Source organism: Lutra lutra, chromosome 4, assembly GCF_902655055.1.
Source record: "Lutra lutra chromosome 4, mLutLut1.2, whole genome shotgun sequence".
Lineage (NCBI taxonomy): Eukaryota > Metazoa > Chordata > Mammalia > Carnivora > Mustelidae > Lutra > Lutra lutra.
Window position 1 is genome coordinate 40013298 of NC_062281.1, and position 19766 is coordinate 40033063.

The 19766-nt window shown below is 42.1% G+C and overlaps 1 long non-coding RNA gene across 1 annotated transcript; it reads right to left on the reverse strand.

Annotated features, from left to right (window-relative positions):
* Window positions 1–1805: 1805 nt before the first annotated feature.
* LOC125098354 (uncharacterized) lies at window positions 1806–19460 on the reverse strand. The gene is made up of 3 exons (XR_007126803.1): window positions 19417–19460; window positions 13442–13499; window positions 1806–2166 (listed from the first exon to the last, which is right to left on the reverse strand). It is a non-coding gene; the product is annotated as an uncharacterized LOC125098354 (long non-coding RNA).
* Between the last annotated feature and the right edge of the window lie 306 nt (window positions 19461–19766).

The following is a 19766-nucleotide window of genomic DNA, read 5'->3' on the forward strand; positions in this document are numbered from 1 at the left end:
CTGAAGTGAATTCATCCATCCCGAGGTCTCTTAGTTTAATAAATTGAGGAGTTAGGCACCTAGGTGGCTCAGTGGGTTAAGCCTCTGCCTTCGGCTCAGGTCTCAGGGTCCTGGGATCGAGCCCCGCATCAGGCTCTCTGCTCGGCAGGGAGCCTGCTTCCCCCTCTCTCTCTGCCTGACCCTCTGCCTACTTGTGATCTCTGTCTGTCAAACAAACAATAAAAAAATCTTTAAAAAAATAAATCTGAGGAGTTTTTAGAACACCAACATTATCACCACTTTCTTCTAGAGAAATGACCATCTTCTAGAGAAACATACTGAAATTACCATCTTCCAGCACAGGCATCCATGGCTAGAGGATTCCTCCGCCACTCTGTATTTGATGTCATGGAGATCCCAGAACAGACTGTGGGAAACAGGGCAGACATAGAAACTTTCAGTCACTTTGACCAGCATGCCATCCAGCCCAAACGAGGCACTATTCCATGATCCACCACCCACGAACCAAAATTCAGTTTGGAGGCATCTTCCTTAAAGTGGTTACATATGGCACTAGTTTGCCGTACTTGGGATGCCTGGTGGGAGTGAAATCCACACAGAAATGCCATTTGCTTCATTAGAGACTAGATATGGATGTTCCTCTTTCTTGTCAAATTTAGAAAGTTACAGCAGTGGCAACCCCAGGCGTCACATCTGATTCAAGGTGTATTTCTCTCCCAGGAAATCAATTAAGACTCAAAATTTTTAAGATTGTTTTTTCTACTATACCCCATATTTAGATTTGGTCATGGCATTTCCTCATGCTGAAAGCAAGAAGCCAGAGATTTCTGGATCTTTCTAGCACGTGCTATTCAAGAAAATGTTTTCCATCTTTACTCCCATGGGTGGAATAATCCAACCTCGGAGGTGTAGTTCCATTAGAACAATAACCCAAGGCTGCACCTTCTCTTATTTTTTTTGTCCTGTTTTGCTTCTTTCTAAAAGGTCTCCTCTTCACTGGTCTTCCCATGGATTTCTTGGGCACGTTCTTTCCCATCACAGGTATTATCTGAGTCTTCACTTACAATAATGGTTCCACCTAGAAATCCAACCAGGAACTCTTTTAAATATTTTGGATGGCTCTTCCCCTCTCAAATCTGTCCAAAATTTCTGTAATGAACTGGCAGATCGGCCACAGTGTCCCGCCTGTGGTTCCTTCAGTTGCTCTTATTAGGAACTCTCTTCCTAGAGCTGGAAGAGGATGGCTTTCCTAAACTTGAGGTCCTTTAGCAGATGTGGGGAGGGGAGGGGTCATTCCTGCTGGCTCTTGTTTCTAATCTTCTCTTTGGGAGCAACTAGATCTGGGTATGTCTTTCTATTCCCTTTATATCCATCTACCATGTCTCTAAAACCCCAGTTGTTTTCCTAAGGAAACATTTCTTTCCTCCTGTTTATGCAGCCCATCTGCTTTCATTTGTCTTTCATTCTCTTTCTGCTCCTATTTAGATAATAGGACAGAAGCATATTTTGACAACCAATCCATTCCTCCTTGAGTTTCTGAGCAAACCTGCTTCCAGATATACTATTTCAAGATAAGGCCTTTAAATTGTCTTCTTAACTTTTGGGTTGATAATTTAATTGAACATTTTGGTGTGTCTGTGGTGGGGGGATTGTTTTTTCTGTTTTCTTTATCTAAACCCCAGGAAGATGGAACATTCTTATGAAACACGGACTTCTACTCCTCTTGATACGTGCATTACTGAAGTCCACCACCCTTTGGGAAGTCATCGATGTTAACAATCTTGAACTGTAAAGCGAGGGCCAGAATTTAGGTAATTAACAAACTAAGGACAAACTGGAGGTTAAGAGCTCCACTACCATTATTTCATTTAATTTCCACCATAGTCACTGAGGTAGGTATTAATAACATCCGCAGTTTACAGAGAAGCAAAGTAAGAATTGGAGAGTTTAAGCAACCAATCTGTGTTATACAAGCAGCAGGAGGTGGAACTAGGACTGAAATCCAGATCTGATTCTAAAGGCAGTGCTCTCATCATTTGCCCGTTAAAAGGTGGGTCACTGTCCATTGTCCATCCCTACCTTTTCATTTAAATCCATATTCCTCAGACATGAGTCTCAGGAAATCATTGGCTTTCCTTTCCCTTGATGCTTCCAGAATGCATTTCCCTGCAAATGATGAAGTGGAAAAGGGTAAGAGTGAGTAGATGAATAGGGAGTTCCAGATGGGGTGAAAAATGCTGAAATGATGGGTCGTATCCGTAAATCAGCAGGTGTGCATGGCTCTTGGTGACAGTCACCCATTTGCCCCACGGCCAAGCTGTCTGCTTTGATTTTGCTGAGCTGAAGTGGAAGCCAAACTGTCTTCTACTGAATGAGTGACCCAACAAGATGGGCCGAAATTCTTAAATCAAGCCAAATAAAAATCAAACCCTGGGCATTGCTGCAGTGGAAGACGAAGAGATGTCACATGCCTGTTTCTGAATATCTCAGAGATTATCGTTGTCCGGGAATGGAATTCCAATGACTGGAAAAGCAGAGAGATGATTGCCCTGATGCATTGCCCGTTAATCCTGTTCATCCTTTTGCCAAGGAGTTAATGAAGCTAAGGCAGAAGGAATTGTTATTGAACAACCCAACATCTACTATTTAAGCTAAAAGTCAAGCAGAAAAGGAAGGTCCCCAAAGTCATCAAGGATAATGTTTTAAGCTGTAGAGGGAAATCTAAGGCAGGTTGCTGTAAACTTTGATTTTCCACCCTGTTCCTGAGGCAGACGGGCCTGTGGATCTCTGGAAATTTATTACTTTTTCACATAAATTTGAACCATGCAAATTTGAAGTTGTTAATATGAAAATAATAATAAAGCCTCCCTTTAGGTTCAACATTTGGGATAATATAAATTCACCTTATTTTGTCATGTTCCCAGCAGGGGATAGATGGTACACCTAAACTGGGTGAAAGGACTGTTCACAGAGGTGTGGCCAGGGGGTAGGGAAACTGCCAGGACGGGTACAATCCCTGCTCCAGACGACCAGGGACAAAGGGAGTGAGTGGTTCCTGAACCCTCGGGAGGACAGCTAAATGGGGAGGGGTACCGGATGGGAACTTGGGCCTTCAGGAGAGGGACACAGCTGACCAGTGGTGGCCCAGCAGAGTGGGATCCTTGGGAACTGATACCCTAACCTCTTCCTTCCCTCTCCCTGATTTCTTGCAGGTGCTGCCCATTGGGAGAACCCGGCCGGAAGCCAGAAGTCAAGGTTGTATATGTAGATGGACTCCCTGCGGGGAGCAGGGTGAAGGACCTGGAGGACCCCACACTAAACCAAAGTCTGAGCCAAGAATCCTATCATTTCAAACCAGCGGTAGGACACATTGTAAATGGGCTTTCTGATATTGCCCATGGCGATATCACTCCAGCTGGTAAACAGCCCTCACACCCGTCGTCCCCCAAACTCTCTACCCATGCTCAGGATGGAACTGTTATCGATTTTGAATTATGAGATGCTTTGAGAAAACATGCCTTCCATTGAATTTAACCTCCCCAATCCCCCTTCTTCTCCAAAATACCATGTTGGTTTGGAGTCTTCCTTTAAGAGATTTTAAGCTGCAAGACAGAATTCTGGCTCACCTCACTTTATGCCACTTCTGTGTTCTTGAAATGCCACAAAGGTAAGCATTTCCTAAATACAACTCTCTTTATTTAGAGGTATGGCACATTTTCAGGGCTGTGCAGCATTCTTTTCTCTTACCCTAGAATTGATCGGTACTTCAAGAAATTAATTTAGAACAGGATTAACAGCTGGATCTTGTCACAGTGGTTGCAGAAATTCTGGCCATTAAGACTATAAGCTCCCTGGGGGCGCCTGAGTGGCTTAGTGGGTTAAAGCCTCTGCCTTTAGCTCATGTCATGATCCCAGTGTCCTGGGATCAAGCCCCACATCGGGCTCTCTGGCTCAGCAGGGAGCCTGCCTCCCCCTCTCTCTGTGCCTGCCTCTCTACCTACTTGTGATTTCTGTCTGTCAAATAAATAAATAAGTCTTAAAAAAAATAAAAAGACTATAAGCTCCCTGAGGACAGGGGTTGTGTCTCATTCCACAACTTCTCCCCAGCTTCTGGCAGAATGTGTGGTTCTTAGAAAGTACTCAATAGGGTGCCTGGGTGGCACAGTGGGTTAAGCCTCTGCCTTCGGCTCAGGTCATGATCTCAGGGTCCTGGGATTCGAGTCCTGCATCGGGCTCTCTGCTTGGCAGGGAGCCTGCTTCCTCCTCTCTCTCTCTGCCTGCTTGTGATCTCTCTCTCTCTCTCTCTGTCAAATAAATAAATAAATAAATAAATAAATCTATCTTAAAAAAAAAAGTGCTCAATAAATATTTCTTGGATAAGTGAACAAAGCGTTTAAAATGATGCATAGATCCATAACCAAATCATACCTATTTCTGACCATATTTTCTAAGTCTGTATTATTAAAAGGTTTCAGAATCACTATAAATGATATTATGAAGGTCGAATGGGTCCCTCCTCCACTGGAGTGCTGGGAACACACAAACTCAAAATTAGCATCCAAGATTAGCCCTTGTGTGTGATTCCATCATTTTAAGAGTTCTTCAAAGTGCAATTATTGCCAATTAAAAATTTTCCCTAAGACCCAAAGAAAGCCATTTATCCTTTCAGATCCCTGTGAATGTAGGGAACTTGGTATCTTGACCAAACCGAATGTTAAGAGTTTCGTCATCTGCTTTACTTTAAAAATGACAAGGCCGCACTTTCCAGCCATCAAGGTTCAGCCCCACCTGGCTTGGAAGGAGCCTTTGATTCTCTCCAGGGCAACGGGATTCACCTTCTATCACCTGCCACAAGACAAGGATGAGGTGGGAGGGGCTAGAAGGATTGAGAAAAGCTTTGCCCTGTGATACTCTTCTTTGTAGAAAGCTTGCATTCTGGCACCTCTTAATGATGGCTTAATTTGGGGCTATTTTTAATCCAGGAGATTAAACCAAGCCATCCATTAAGAAGTTAATCCATGCATTTGATTTCCATTAAGAGGGAGAAGAACAGATTTTTGTCTCGCTCTTTTTTTTTTTTTTGTCCTGATTTCCCCCTTTACTTAAACTTCCTCTCCTCTGCTCAGTGATGTCATTGTAGCTTTTAGTCTCTGGCCCCAGGGCTGTGGGTGTTAGCGGTGCTCTCTGGGCAGCCACTGCTGATTCATCCTGATGAATCATTATCCTGTGCCTCTGGGCTGGGAGAGAATGATGTCACTGTGTATCTTCCTACTCCTCCCTAGCCTTCCCTTTAATACGCTGAATGTTTGAAACAGGCGGGTTCAGCTGAGGCTACCCAAGGGCCTGGGAACTCACGAAGCTTCGCAAATGCAGGGTGATCCTGGGCAGGGAGCCCTGGGGTTCTCACCAGTGCGGGACTGAACTCCTTCACCCTGCTCACCATGAAGCCATTTATAGACTGAGACAGCTAGAAGGTGACTGACCTGACACCTCCGAGGCAGCCAGACATCCAGCAGTCAAGCTTCCCAGCCCTGCTCAGCCTCTCTGCTTTGAGGTCAATTATTATAAACTATCATTTTTGCAAGGTTGCTCTTAGTTCAACGGTTGCATAATCCATGGCTGTTTTTCAGCAATGATAACTCAGAGCCTCCCGGACAATGGAAATCCCTGGTTTAATCTTTCTTTTTCTCCCTTTCCATTTCATTTTCCCTCTATCCTTCAACGTTTTCTCCACCTCACTCCTAACTCAACAGTTTCCAGCTGTGGATAGCTTGGCTCTGTTTCCACCCCAGATTTTTCTGTAATGTGCAGCTGGACTCCTTCCAGGTCCCAGATGTGCTATTTATTTATGCTGAAGCATCTGCGCCTCAACACAGTCTTGTCACGGCAATGTGGCAAATTTGCAAAAAAAAAATTCGACTGCCAGTTAGTTGGTGGGCTGGACCATCCTGACGGACCCGGGAGGCATTGCAAAGGAGTTAGAGGTGAGGCCAAAGCAAGGGGTGTGAGCAGGGATGGCAATCCAGGCGAAGCCAGAAGCTCACACTCTCCCATGCTGTGGCTTTTAGATGAGTCTAGTCACACTGGGAGATGAGGGTTTGATTCATTTCAAAGCACGATGGTGTTGTTGCAAAATCCAAAGAAGCCGTTCTCCTCCATAAGTGAACTGGAAGCAGGGTGGCCCAGTGAAAGCAAATGGCTGTCACCCCTAAGTGATTGGGCTGTGAGCATTAGAGATGACAGCCCTGAATTGGGGATTATAGGGCTGTCGGGGCTGGGGCACAGGTCCAGGGGGACAGGGCACTGGACTGGGAAGCAGAGTCCTGGTTCTGGTTTCAACTCTCTCCTGCTTCTTTTCATGACCCCAGGCAAGCCTTTTCACCTGGGATCCTATTCCCTCTTCCATAACATTAAAAGATTGGGTTAAATTGTGAGGTTTCAAGCTTTTTTTAAATTCAAACTAAATCTTAAGTGGAAGTCTTTTATGTATGTGTGCTTAGGACTATGGCGCAAGGAGGTGGTAATAACCAAATTCTGGGAAATAGCATAACTGGCAGCTTGTCCAGCACACACTGGGTCCCACAGGGTCCAGAGACTGGGGGGACGGGGTCAGAGGTGTGCCTCTCCACCACTCAAGCATCCTCACCTTCACCTTTAGAGTCACGTGGCTTAGCCACATGTCTACCCTTCTCAGTGGCTCAGAGAATAAGCCCCTCCATTGACACTGTCTTCCTTGTTTCTTCCCTGACCCAGTATAACTTCCTCCACCCCCTCCACCCTTCTATTATCTCCTTCTCCTCAGCTTCCTGCTGGATGGCCAGTTGTTCAGCTCCATCCTCTCTGAAGAGTAGGCATGGGACACAACCATTTACAACCACAGGAGAAGCAAACCCTTGGCATATGGATCTTCTGGACTACTGAATGGAGCCTCTCTTAGTAGATTTTCTGTGTATTGTATCAAAGGGAGCTCTTCTCTCTCTTCTTCCACCTTGGTTCTCATTACTGAAGGCTCCCTTTCTGCTCCTAACCCTAGCTTGTGTGGCAAGCCCCAGGAATGAAGAAAAGGGTGAGTGTGATGTGTGTCCCTCTGTCTAGCCATTTCTGAGACAACTTTGTTGAACCTTAAGGGCTCCTTAAAAAGCACAGTTTGAGGACCACTGCATAAAATGGAATCATCACTCCCAATCCTTGAGTCCTAAAAACTCAGAGAAGAGTATTTTTCATTCGGGTTAGAATCCTAGGAAGTTTTTGGACTAGAGAGAACTTTCGGAGACTCCCCCACTCTTTCTCATCTGCTGCTTTGATGGAGGTCTACACCCATCTAGCGTCTTACTAGTTGGGAGAAATTCTCCCTGAGGAACCATTCATAGCTTCTAGCACCATACAGCTCTCCCCAGGTGACACAATTTTCTCTCCAGTGTGCTGTGTGAGATACTCTAGGCACATGGATGAAGGAACATTTCAGTATCAGAGAACATCTCTCCATTCAGTGACTTCTTATACATAGACCCAAGAGTCCAGCTGGCATAGAGATGAGAGCTGTGTCACTAAAGGAGGTCTCAGGTCATCTTGGGTCTGTGGACAAATAATTACTTTTCCTCTCATCCTCCATGAGTGGTAGAGCACCATATTTGAAGCTCTTATACATTGTATTATTCTTTCCAAATATTTGCTATCCTACTTAGTGATAGATGAAGATCTCCTGGCTACAGGGATGTTGAGCTCAGTCACTGATTTGCTTTGACCAATGAAATGTGAGAAGTGATGCATGCCACCTGCAAGATAACACAAAAAGTCCATGTGAAGTTCTGTCATCTCACTATTCTCTCTTCTAACAAAGGGCAATATATGAAAAGTCCAGTATCTCACACAGGGGCTGCTTCTTTAGCCTGGGTCTCAGAATGACAGGCATGTGAAGAGGGAACAGACCCAAGACAGACATGTAGTAGATACAGAGTATGAACAAGAAATAGACCTTTGCTGTTGTAAGCCTCATTCTAGCTGAATTGTTTCTCATGGGTTAGGGGCCAGAGAGACCTGGATCTGCATTTCAGCTGTATAACCTAAGACAAATCACTAAACCTCTCAAAGCCCCCATTTTCTCATTCATGAAATGGGGACAATAATGGCACCTACCCACTGGGTTGTTGAAAGGATTAAATACAAAAATACAAGTAAATTCCTTATCACAGTACCAGATACTTAAAAAAAAACACTTGATACATGTTACCTATGATTATGATAAAACATATTAGGGCACAGGAATAAAAATATGGGTGTGTAGGAAAGAGATGAACAATTATGAAGTAGGATAATTGGTCATAAATCTTCTTTTAACATTTAATTTTTAAAAATAATGCTCAGTATTTATGGCTCTATGTAGGAAGAATAAAGGTCCCCAAAGATGTCCAAATCTCAATTCCCAGAAACTGTCAATATGTTACTATATGTCAATATGTTGTACAGCAAAAGGGACTTGGTAAATGAGATTAAGTGAAGGATTTTATTTATTTTTTTTTAAGATTTTATTTATTTATTTGACAGATAGAGATCACAAGTCAGCAGAGAGGGAGGCAGAAGTGGGGGTGAAGCAGGCTCCCCGCTGAGCAGAGAGCCCAATTCGGGCCTCCATCCCAGGACCTTGAGATCATGACCTGAGCGGAAGGCAGAGGCTTAACCCATTGAGCCACCCAAGTGCCCCAAGAGAAGGATTTTAGAGGTGGAAATTTATCCCAAATAATCCAGGTAGGACTGATGCAATCACAAGAGGCTTTATAAGTAAAAGAGGGAGTTAAGAGGGATCCAATTTCTGGCTGGAAGAGCCAAGGAATGCAGACAGCCTCCAGAAGATGGAGAAGCCATTAGGATGGATTCTTCTCCACAGCCTCCATTAGGAACACAGACCTGGAATTTAGTCCACTGTGACCATTTGGGCTTTTGACCCACAGAACTGCAAAATAATAAATTTATGTTTTGGTAGGCCACTAAATGTGTGGTAATTTGTTACAGCATCAATAGGAAACAAATTCAGGTCCAATTCCTTTTTCCGTTGTTTTAGCATTGCTGCTTCTTGTTAACAGATAGTCTCCTTTTCCTGAGTCCAAAATGGTAAAGATTTGGGTAGGATTTTTTTTAGATCCCAATGCTTGCTGATTCATAAATTAGGCTCCTGACTGTGGCCATCCTTTCTTGCCAATACCGTCCCCCCATCTCACAGGTTCTCACTCTATGAATCCCACATACATAGTTTCAAATCATAAAAGGAATTTTCTATTATAATTTTAAAATGACATGTTATACTTTGTTCACTGTGTGTAGTTTTGGGGGGTGGTTTGTAATCTTTTCCAGTCACTACTAAAGGATAAAATCAAGGCCAGAAGGCCAGATCCTTAGATAAACCCGAATTATGCCAGTATGATTCTTAACATGACTTTTTCCAGAATTCTCTTTTAGCAGATGAATTCTTTCATCATCAAGAGAATGTCATATAAACTCTCTTGATGATGAAAGAATTCATTTACTAGAGTAATACATGAGGCATATGGTAGTAATTTTTTTTAACATCATTGGTTGCTGAAATCTTGTTTGATCATAAACAGGGAGAATTGATTGTTATTTTTTGCTTTTAGATACTTTTGTTTTACTTCCTAATTTTTTTCTTAAATTCCAGTATAGTTAACACAGTGTTATATTAGTTTCAGGTGTACAATGTAGTGATTCAACAATTCTCTACATTACTCAGTGATCATCAAGATAAGTGTCCTCCTTAATCCCCATCACCTATTTTGCCCATCCCCCCACCCATGTCCCCTCTGGGAACCATCTGTTTGTTCTCTGCAGTGAAGAGTCTGTTTCTTGGTTTGTCTCTTTTTTTCCTTTGTTAATTTGTTTCTTAAATTCCACATATAAATAAAACCATATAGTATTTGTCTTTCTCTGACTTATTTTGCATAGCAAAATACTCCTAGCTCCATCCACGTTGTTGCAAATGGCAAGAATCCACTCTTTTTTTATGGCTGAATAATATTCCATTGTCTATATACCACATCTTTCTCATCATTCATCCATCCATGGACACTTGGGTTGCTTCCATAGTTTGGCTATTGTAAACAATGCTGCAATAAACATAGGGGTGCATGTATCCATTTGAATTAGTGTTTTTGCATCTTGGGGGTAAATATCCAATAGTGTGATTACTAGATCATAGGGCAGTGCTATTTTTAATTTTTTAGGAACCTCTCTTCTATTTCCCTTTTTATTAGTTTCAGTGATGGCAGACAAGAGACGGGAAGAATATTTGTCATCCTTTTCCCACAGGCACTTTTCCAAAAATTTCAGCTCACCCCTCTATGGTGGGTAGGCTGTGCAGGTAGGTCAGGGGTCTCCCTCATGCTTGCAAACATTCTGCAAGAAGCATGCTCAGTGTGCTGTCATTTGCAGGATGATCTCTGCTTCAGGGGTTCTTGGCTCATTCACCACTCCTGCCTGTGGTGGGAGAATGAGTCACGTGGGAAGTGTAAATTTCCTGATCCCTCCAACTACAGTTCATAGGTCTAGCCACAACATGGTAAATATTCTATTTCTGTTCTAAGTAAAACAATAATTCTGTGCTCAGTCTGCTACTTTTTTTCTTTCTTTCTTCTCATTGGCTCTCCATTCACAGAGTCCAGGCTGGGAGCAGACAATTTTCCAGAAATCTCCTCAACCACAACATGCTGACTAGCTTTAGTTATTTTCTACTATTAAAATAGGGTTGCAGTATGAAAGAGTTACCCTCTATAGATCCCAGTGCCAGAAAATAAGCCTTTGAGGTTTCTTGATATCTGGCCTTGTACTTCTAGGTGTCCCCCTATCACTTTAGAAGTCATAGCTGTGAGCCACCCCACCTCCCATCTCCAAACTCCCCTTCTCTCTGATATCTGGTCCTAGAGAGGGTGGTCTGGTTGCTCTCCAGTGACCAGCATCTCCCTCTCGGAGTGTGTGTAGAATCTAATTCGTAGAGTATACTCATTCTCCTCATGTTAGATTTTTGCTATTACATTTCAGCCTGGATTCTGCAGTGGAAAACTTCCTGCCACATAATGGACTTTCATTCACTATTTTTGTCTAAATAGGGTTATACCCACTTTAAGCTAGATATTATATGAATAAGTATCAGAATCATACCCAAGACCAGATGGAGTTGGCTTTTCCTGGGGAAGACAAAGTGTTAGGTTTTCTTGTTTTAGTTATGAAAATGCCAGCTTGAGCAATGAACTGGCTGGTGTTCTAATTGTCTTAATGTGTGAATCAGAGAGGCCATATGGCCCACCTGATCAATTGTGTGGCAATGAAGAAATGGAGGAAAAAAAGGATCCAGAAGGTCATAGTTAGTCACTCAAGTCTACCATTTATGTCAGAAGTGTGTTAGTTACCCGGTGAAGATTTGTAGATGCAGCTGCCAGGGGGAGTGAGCAGCATGGATGTGTCTCTGAGACGGACTTGCAAAGCCTTCGTGTTATAGGAAGATGAAAATATTTTGGGAGTCTAAATTACATGTGTTAAGAAATCAGAGGGAGCACGGGGTTCTATGCATGAAAAAATAAAGCCAATTAAAAATAATGATTCTCCTCTTGGAAGCTCAAAATGCAAAAAAAAAAAAAAAAAAAAAATCTTGCTGGACAAGAATCTAAGCCCTCACTTATGTCTGTCTTGAGTAGCAGCTGTCCCCTAGTTGCCATCAACTCCTGGTTTGCCTTAATGATGCAGGGTAGAGTGTGACATTCGATCATGTGACCATTCTTTATTTTCAAAGATTTCTCTTGAGTGACAGCCATGAAAATCTCTCTTCTTTGGAGGAATTCAAATAATTTCCAGATATTCATTCATGATTTCATTTAAAAATTTAGTTTAAAGAAGGAAGGATATAGAGTAGGGGTGGAGTCTATAAGCAGAATTATTTTGTTTGATTCTCACAGGATCTTTAAGAAATTTCACACACAAAAAAATTGCAGATTTCTCCATGGCTACAGTCAGCTGGAGTTTAAGTGGCAACTGCTAGGCTGTGAAGGGTGTAATCCACTCTTTAGTTCCCTACGGGCCTGCTTCATTCTCTTACACCACCTTCCTGGCCCTACACCTGAACCCTGATATCTGAATAACCACCTCTCACACTATGGGGAAAATGAGGTACAAAGTCACTCTGAGAAGCAAACACAGCTTACATCCCCAACGACTCAGCTTTGTGTGTGAATGGGAGAGGACGCGAAGCGAGCAAAATAGTTTTTAAAAGCAACTGGAATGGTTTCTCTAAACACACCGATGTGTTGGGGGAGCAAAGGAAGAAAACTGATGGAGTTGGAGACATCAGTGACGAAAGGGAAGGGGAGGGCATGGCTCTCGGGAAGGCTTTGTGCCCGCTTGGTAGCCAGAGACATTGTGAAATTCACCAGTCCATTCCTCAGTGATGCCATGACCCACAGACAACACCCAGGCTCCAAGCACAATGTCAGCTGGAGAAGGCCCCATGTGCAGGGGCTAACTTCTGGAGATATGTCCACTTTCTCCTCTAAATTTTACAAACTCTATTTCCTTGAATAAAGTCACTATCGCTTTGGACCTGAACCACTGCAGAACTGCTTTTACTAAGTGGCTCTCTGTCCTGCTTGCCAGTCTACGTGACTGGTGCTACAGGACATGCCCGTGGTGCTGGACTCAGCATCAGTATGGTCCTGGGGCTCTCACTCCTAATATTGGTTTCTGGATTCAGTATTGGGAATACACGTGTTTTCTCTGAGAACCTGATTTTTTTTGTTTTGGTGCTGTTTTGCGTGTGTGTGTTTAAACATTGCAAACATCATAAAGGTTATACCACATCTGATTTCTCTCTTTGCACTGGTGGGTTAAAGGCCACAATCAAATCCATGGCCAGCCTCCATCAAGTACAGGGGACATAGGGGGAAGGGACACATTTGGATACTTCATTCTGTTTTGTTTTGTTTTGTTTTGTTTTCTTAATTTCCTAAACTTTAATTTTCCTTTGTTCTTTTTCTTGACTATTAATTTTTAAGTGCTTTTTAAAATGTCTTATTACTATTAGATATTACACAAATACAGAATGAATAACCAAAGTGGGCATTCCAGAAGGCAAGGAGTATCTTCGGTTAAATTAGCTCAGGTAAAAGGAAATGCTTATGGGTACTAGTTGATTGCAACATATAGTTGAACATTTTAACCACACAATGCTTGCCCATTAATTTAAAATTCAATTTAATTCTGTCTTTGTTCATTTTCCCCATGTCTTTGATGTAAATTCCTAGTTTCATCAAGATTTATGACTTGTTTGATAAAATAGGGAGGGTAGGTCTTCTAATTGGTGTCTCTCACTATAGTTACTGGTGTCTGAGATGTGCTGGGTGATATGAGAGGATTCTCTGTCCTACCCCCACCCCAGGGACCCTACATCCAGGCAGGCTCTGGTCATCCTCCGTAAAGATCCTGGCCTTCTTCAATCTCAGAACCTAGTGTAAACCATGCAGGATCTTAGTTTATATGAAGTGGAGGGAATTCCAATTTCTGTTTTTCATGTTACCCTTTGTTGATGACTTTTTTCTGGGATATGCCAAGATTCGAATCCAAGTCCTGTTGGGATATTTTCCTCCCAGTTTATCTCCAAAGTGAAAACCCACCAACCTCACTTCCTTTTCTAGAACATTTCTATACTATTAATGTGTTGTTGGAAAAGAAGGAGTATGGATATTAAGAGTGAGTCTGTATGTCTATATAGGAGAGGGGATAATGAAGATTTTAAAAATTATGGGTGTGATATGAACAAAACATTCCTGAGTGCACAAAAAGAGAGAGACCTTGCATCCTGCTGTTCTCTGCACTGGACAGCATGGGCCGGTGTTGACTGAGGACAGCTTGTTTGGGTTTGGAAATTGAGGGTGGTTTGGTACAGGAATGGCTGTGGGGTGATTCCAGGAGATGGCACTGTGCAGCTTACATACAAGGCATATAAGGCAAGACTGGCATTTGCAACTCATGGAGCTTCTCTTCTGGCTGGAGACAAAGGCTTGCCTATGTAGCCCAACTAGGGAAAAGTTCAAGAGTGTGATAAATTACTACCTCACATATTAGAAGTAAAGACTGCAATAAATGGGGGTGCACTCACAGTTCTAAATTCAACCCATAACCGATTAATGAGAGGCTTTCTTGGAGAGCACTTAGTTTTGCTTTAGGTACCCTCCTTAATTTGTAGTGAAAATGCTCATATTTGGTGATTGGAGTTTCATGGATTTCATAATTTACATAATTACAACCATGTCTTATGAGCCCTTCTTTTCATACCTTCTGTTACTTTCTAAAACTATCAATGTCACTTATTTTCTAAGGAGTTTTAAAATACTGTCTCTTAAGTTTCTCCAGCTTTGGAGCTGCATGACGAAACCCATTAGATCCTGGGTCTGGACTAGTTAATACTACTGAAGTGAGTATGACTATTCATGGCTCCAGCAACTTATAAAGTTCAGGTAACTTAACATGGCAGTTCAAGTGACTTGGTAAGTTAACATTTAAAATTCCTGTTTCTTAGGTAAATACTTAATCGTGCAGGACATTCCCCGTTGGTTTTCTCATCTTTCCAGGGCTAAGACTTCTCCATCCTCTCATTGATGGAGGAGGGTCTGGTGTGAATCTCATCTTTATGCTGAGGCTTGGCTGGACCTGCCTGTTCTTTGAAATCTGCCTCTACTCCCATTGCGTCCGCTGAGGAAGTGTGCCCCTTATGGTCTCTAGTCACCGAGTCCTTTACTCTGCACCTTCTTTGCCAACAATACAAGCCCATTCAAGTTCCCTAAATGCTCTTAACTAACCTCCACGCCTCTGTCTACTAAACATGGGGAAATGTATGGCTGCTCTTGCACTTTATCCTGGGGCTGTGAGAGATTGAGAGTAGGGTGGATGGAGGATAGGACGGGCCATTTCAGAAATGCCTTTGGCAACACTTAACTTTGGGAAGATAAAAAGAAACCTGTGAGGCACTTGGGTGGCTCAGTAGGTTAAGCCTCTGCCTTCAGTTCAGGCCATGACCCTGGGGTCCTGGGACTGAGCTCCACATGGGGTTTGCTGCTCAGCAGGGAGCATGCTTCTCTTTCTCCCTCTGCCCCTCCCATGCTCATGTTCTCTCTCTTGAATAAATAAGATCTTTAAAGGGGGGGGGGCAGGGAAACCTTGTATATAATAAAGTCAGGCAGCCAGAAAGGGAGCTCTTATGCCCTACCACTTGTTGACAATTGCAACCATAACAGTAAGGATCATACCTTGCTGGTCCATACTACTTTAGGGGCTTTATCACCCCAGCAGGAGGAAGAAGGTTTTCTTCCTGCCCAGCAACTACCCAGCCAATGAGAAACAACTACAACTCAGCCAGTGAAAAGCCGCCATACTTCAAACTCTCAGTTTACTCCAATGGACTTTTGTTTGTAACAGCCCTTCCCAATTCCCCCTTTCCTATATGGAAGAGCCTTCCTCTCCTTTGTTCTCTGAACTTGCCTATAGTTTTGCTACAGCTTGCATGTTCTGATTTACAATTCTTTGTTATTCCTGAATAAATCCTTTTTTTTTTTCCCTTGTAAAATAACTGATGGTTTTATTTTTAAAGTTAACACTCTGTACATACTTTTCTACTCTCTTGGCTGCCCTGTAATGAAAGAAGCCCTCAAAGGATTTCTTGTCTGAGTTTCAGTTTTCAATTTGGGAGCTAGTCCTCCCCACTCTCAGATTTCTGTCTTTTCCAGGAGGATGGTCTCTACCAACTTCCCAAGAGTTTTGATGCTTGGAGGGATAATTGTGTGAATCCTTTTCTTGAGAGATCCTGCACTGGCTATATACTCTCTAAATATTCTCCAAGATCCTTAAACCCAGCTCAGAAAACATTCTTATTGCTTGTGTGGTGGAGAAATGGTTTATACATCATCATATGTTTTTCCTCCTTATGTTTTATGTTATAAACTCTATGCACTCAGTGCTCCAGGATTTGCCTTTGGAGAGCTAATTTTTTTCCTCCTTTTCAAAACCATTGTATCTTCCCCTCTCAAGAGACTATTTTGAAATTCATAGTGAAGAATTTGACTTGCTGAATTCAGCTCTTGCTAGGTTCTTCAGCACTTTTCTCTCTCTAGGATAAAAGCCTTAGCCTAAAGATCTAATTTTAATGGTGGAAATGTTGTAGGGCAAAAAAGAAATGCCAAGAAATAAGAATACATCTGTCAATATTTTAAAATATTTTACAGCTACTTATATGATATGAACTGAATGACTTAGGCGGTCTAATAAAAAATTTTCCTCTTTGGGGAGGAATTGGAAAGAATCTAAGCACATGTCTAAAGATATTAACTTTAAATGGTTTTCGAAATTTACCATAGGAGGCAGATTTTTCTCTCCCTCTTGGCTTTGAAAATATTCCTTATGTCACCCTCTTCTTTTTCATGATCCTCCATAACCTGGGAGGGTTAGCTGGCAAAATTCCATACAGTAAGCAAGCCTTACTGCCATTTAAGAGCCTCATACTATCTCCTTGGGGAAAGACAAAACGCTGTGGCTAAAAATGTCAAGTCTGGGATCTTAAAGTTCTACCAGAGAAACTGTGGGGAATGTTAGTCTCTTGGTGGGGAATAGGTTGGGTCACTGGAATGTCTTTTTCCCAGCTTGTTAATGTCTATGATTCAAGGAAAACAAACCTTAAAAAGAACGCAGAAAGTACAATTTTTAGAGAACAGAGGTGAACACTAGTTACTTTAATATTTTGAAAAACATTTTTATGAATTTTTCATAAACACTGCAACTGATGACATAATCATCACATTCAAAAGAATCAATGCTTATATTATCATGGATTTAAGTCCCTAATTGGGAAGAGGCCAAAATTCCCAGATTTCCCAGATTTCAGTTCATGATAGTAAACTTGTATTTCTTTCAAAATATTCACAGAATGCTCATGACAAATGCAGTGCAAATGGAAATGTTTTATTCCCAACATGGGCAGTTGAAATGAAACTCCTTTATTTGAGTATCAGCACACCAGTATACACTCCACTGAAAAAGGATTCTTGACTGACATATGTATGTATTATGTTAAACATCTGTAAGAATGTGTATGTATATGCATGTGTATCTAAAACTTTATATATACACACAATTTTTCAACATTGAAAGGTATTTTTACCCACTAGAAAGAGTTTGATATTTCAATCTCTCAAATGATAATTTTACATCATGGACTAGTGTTTAAGAGTGTGGGTACTGGACTTTGATTGTCCAGCTAAAATCATTAATTAGTTGTGTGACCTTGGGCAAGGTACTGAACATTTTTGTATAGCAATAACCTCATCTCTAAGATGGCAGCCATGCCCCATGAAGTGGTTGTGGGGATTAAGTAAATTAGAACATGGCACTGTATAAAGTACAAAATAAATGTGAACTTTCAGTAATATTACTGGTATATGCAAGGCCCATGCTAGCTACTTTGGGGGATAAAAGAGACAGTCCCTACTCTTATATGGCTTACTATCTAGTGGGGAACTCAAGCTATGGTCTTATATAAAGTTAAATATTCATACCTGAGAAGAAAATCAACTGTTCAGTTCAGCTGCATGGACCAACCTCTTAAATATAGAAGCCATAAGGGCTGGTGACCTGGACCAGAGGAATATCTTTATAGAAAATGTTAGTCTTAGTCTCACATTTGTTTCCCTTCACCTGATGTTTATATCTCTGACATGATGAAAACAGGCTCAAGGCACATTGTATAACATGCACCGTTTGCAGTGGCCCCGTCTCCGTCAATCTTGCAGTGGTTTAACGGTGGGCCGGTCAAGCAGTCCATGACGCAGCTGCTGATGCTGGATTAAGGCTCTTGACAACAGAGGCTGGTTGAGCTGAGAGTGCTCTGAGAAGCGGGCCAGCCCACCAATTTCTGTTTGCAGAGGAACAGCGACTGCTTCAGTGGATTTTTAAGTTGTTTTTTTTTTTTTCCCTGAGATTTACAGACAATTCCAGACTGTGGTTATCCAGTTTAAGAGGTCATTCTGTACAAGGACGGGCATGAAACTGCCTGTCTAACTGCCAGATAAATATTACAGTTAACAACTTCTCTGTGAGATCAAAGACAGGACTGCTCCCTGTGGTCTGGGACGTTCATGGAAGGCCTTGGGAAGAAGTGGTTATGAAAAGGCCTTCAACAAAAATTTAAGGTAATCTTTGGATTAATCCCTTTTCAATCAAATATTAATTCCCCTAATTTAATTTTTTATAAAGAGGAATGCATTTACTTATTTATTTATTTTTAAGTAGGTCCCAAGCCCAATGTGGGGCCTGAGATCAAAAGTCATAGGCTCTACCAACTGAGCCAACAAGGCACACCATCTCCTAACTTAATTTTTAAAATTTATCACTCTAGGTTTTCCCCTACATCCTGTCCCTGACTGGTGCTCATTTCAAAAGATAATTCTGTGTCTAAGTTATGAGTTTAACAAGTTTTCATATGTTGATCTGAGTATATAACCTTCACCTATAAAATTGCTTCTGTGGGGAAAACAGGTATTCTGAATTTCAGACAATCAATTTACAAACCCATTTTTTAAAACCCTACTTTGTTGGTTCTTTCACTCAGCAATTAAGGAGGAGTGCTTTTCATGAGTATCAGACACTGGTTGGCCCATATGAACAAAAGATACCTACTCTCATGGAGTTGACATTCTGGAGAGGAGATCCAGTTAAACAATACACAGAATTAAGAATTGGGATAGTGTGTCGGAAGGCAGTAATTGCTAAGGGATAAAGAAAAAGTAGCGCAAGGTAAGAGGGATGGGATGGGTGGCAATTTTAAATAGGATGGTCACTGTGAGGGTTACACTTAAGCAAAGTGTGAAGGGAGCCGCCAAGATGACCAACCCCAAGTGGGGCTAGAGTATTTAAGGCAGAAGGAAGAGCCAGTGCAAAGGCCCTGAAGCAGGAGCTTACCTAGTGAGTCTGAAGAATAGCTAAGAGACCAGTATAGTTGGAAGAGGATGGGAGAGACTAGATGATGAGGTCAGAGAGGTAAGTGGCAGGGAACTTGCTAGATCATAGAGAGCCTCCCAAGACTGTAGAAGTTTTGAGAAAGTCAGTGGTCACTTGCATTGGGCAGGCTTAAAGCAAGGCCTGCATGTATCAAAATAATTTCTCTTTTCCCCAGTGTCCTATACTTCAACTTTAATGTAGATACAAATAAACTGAGATCTTGCGAAAATTCAAATTCTGGTTTGGTAGGTCTGGGGCAGGGCCTGAAATTGGCCATTTTTAACAAGGTTCCAGGTGATGCCAGGCTCCTGGACTATAGCCACACACTGACAAGTAAGAGTAAAGAGGTGTTGAGTTCCCAGGGGCTCTGGAACTTACCTCTCCATTAGCTGGGTACGAGGGCTTTCTTGTTCCTCGTGAGCCTGAAAGGAAAACCTTAAAAGGTTTTTGTTCACTTTCCTCTTGGTCATGGTCTCACCACTGGTCTCACCATTTCAAGGTCCTATCACTTGGCTAGTAAGAGCATGGTCTAGAACTCCCTCCAGGAACAAGAGATAGGTTTTCTGGCTGTTTCCATGCAGGATCTAAGAAGTTTCTAGGGCCTCCTCGCTGCCACTATGGAGGCTCTGACCACATTCCTATCTTACTCCAATTACAGAAGTTCTGACTTGTGGCCTTCACTCCTGGTCCTGTATACTTTGAGTGAAAGACCAGCCCTGTAAACTAGG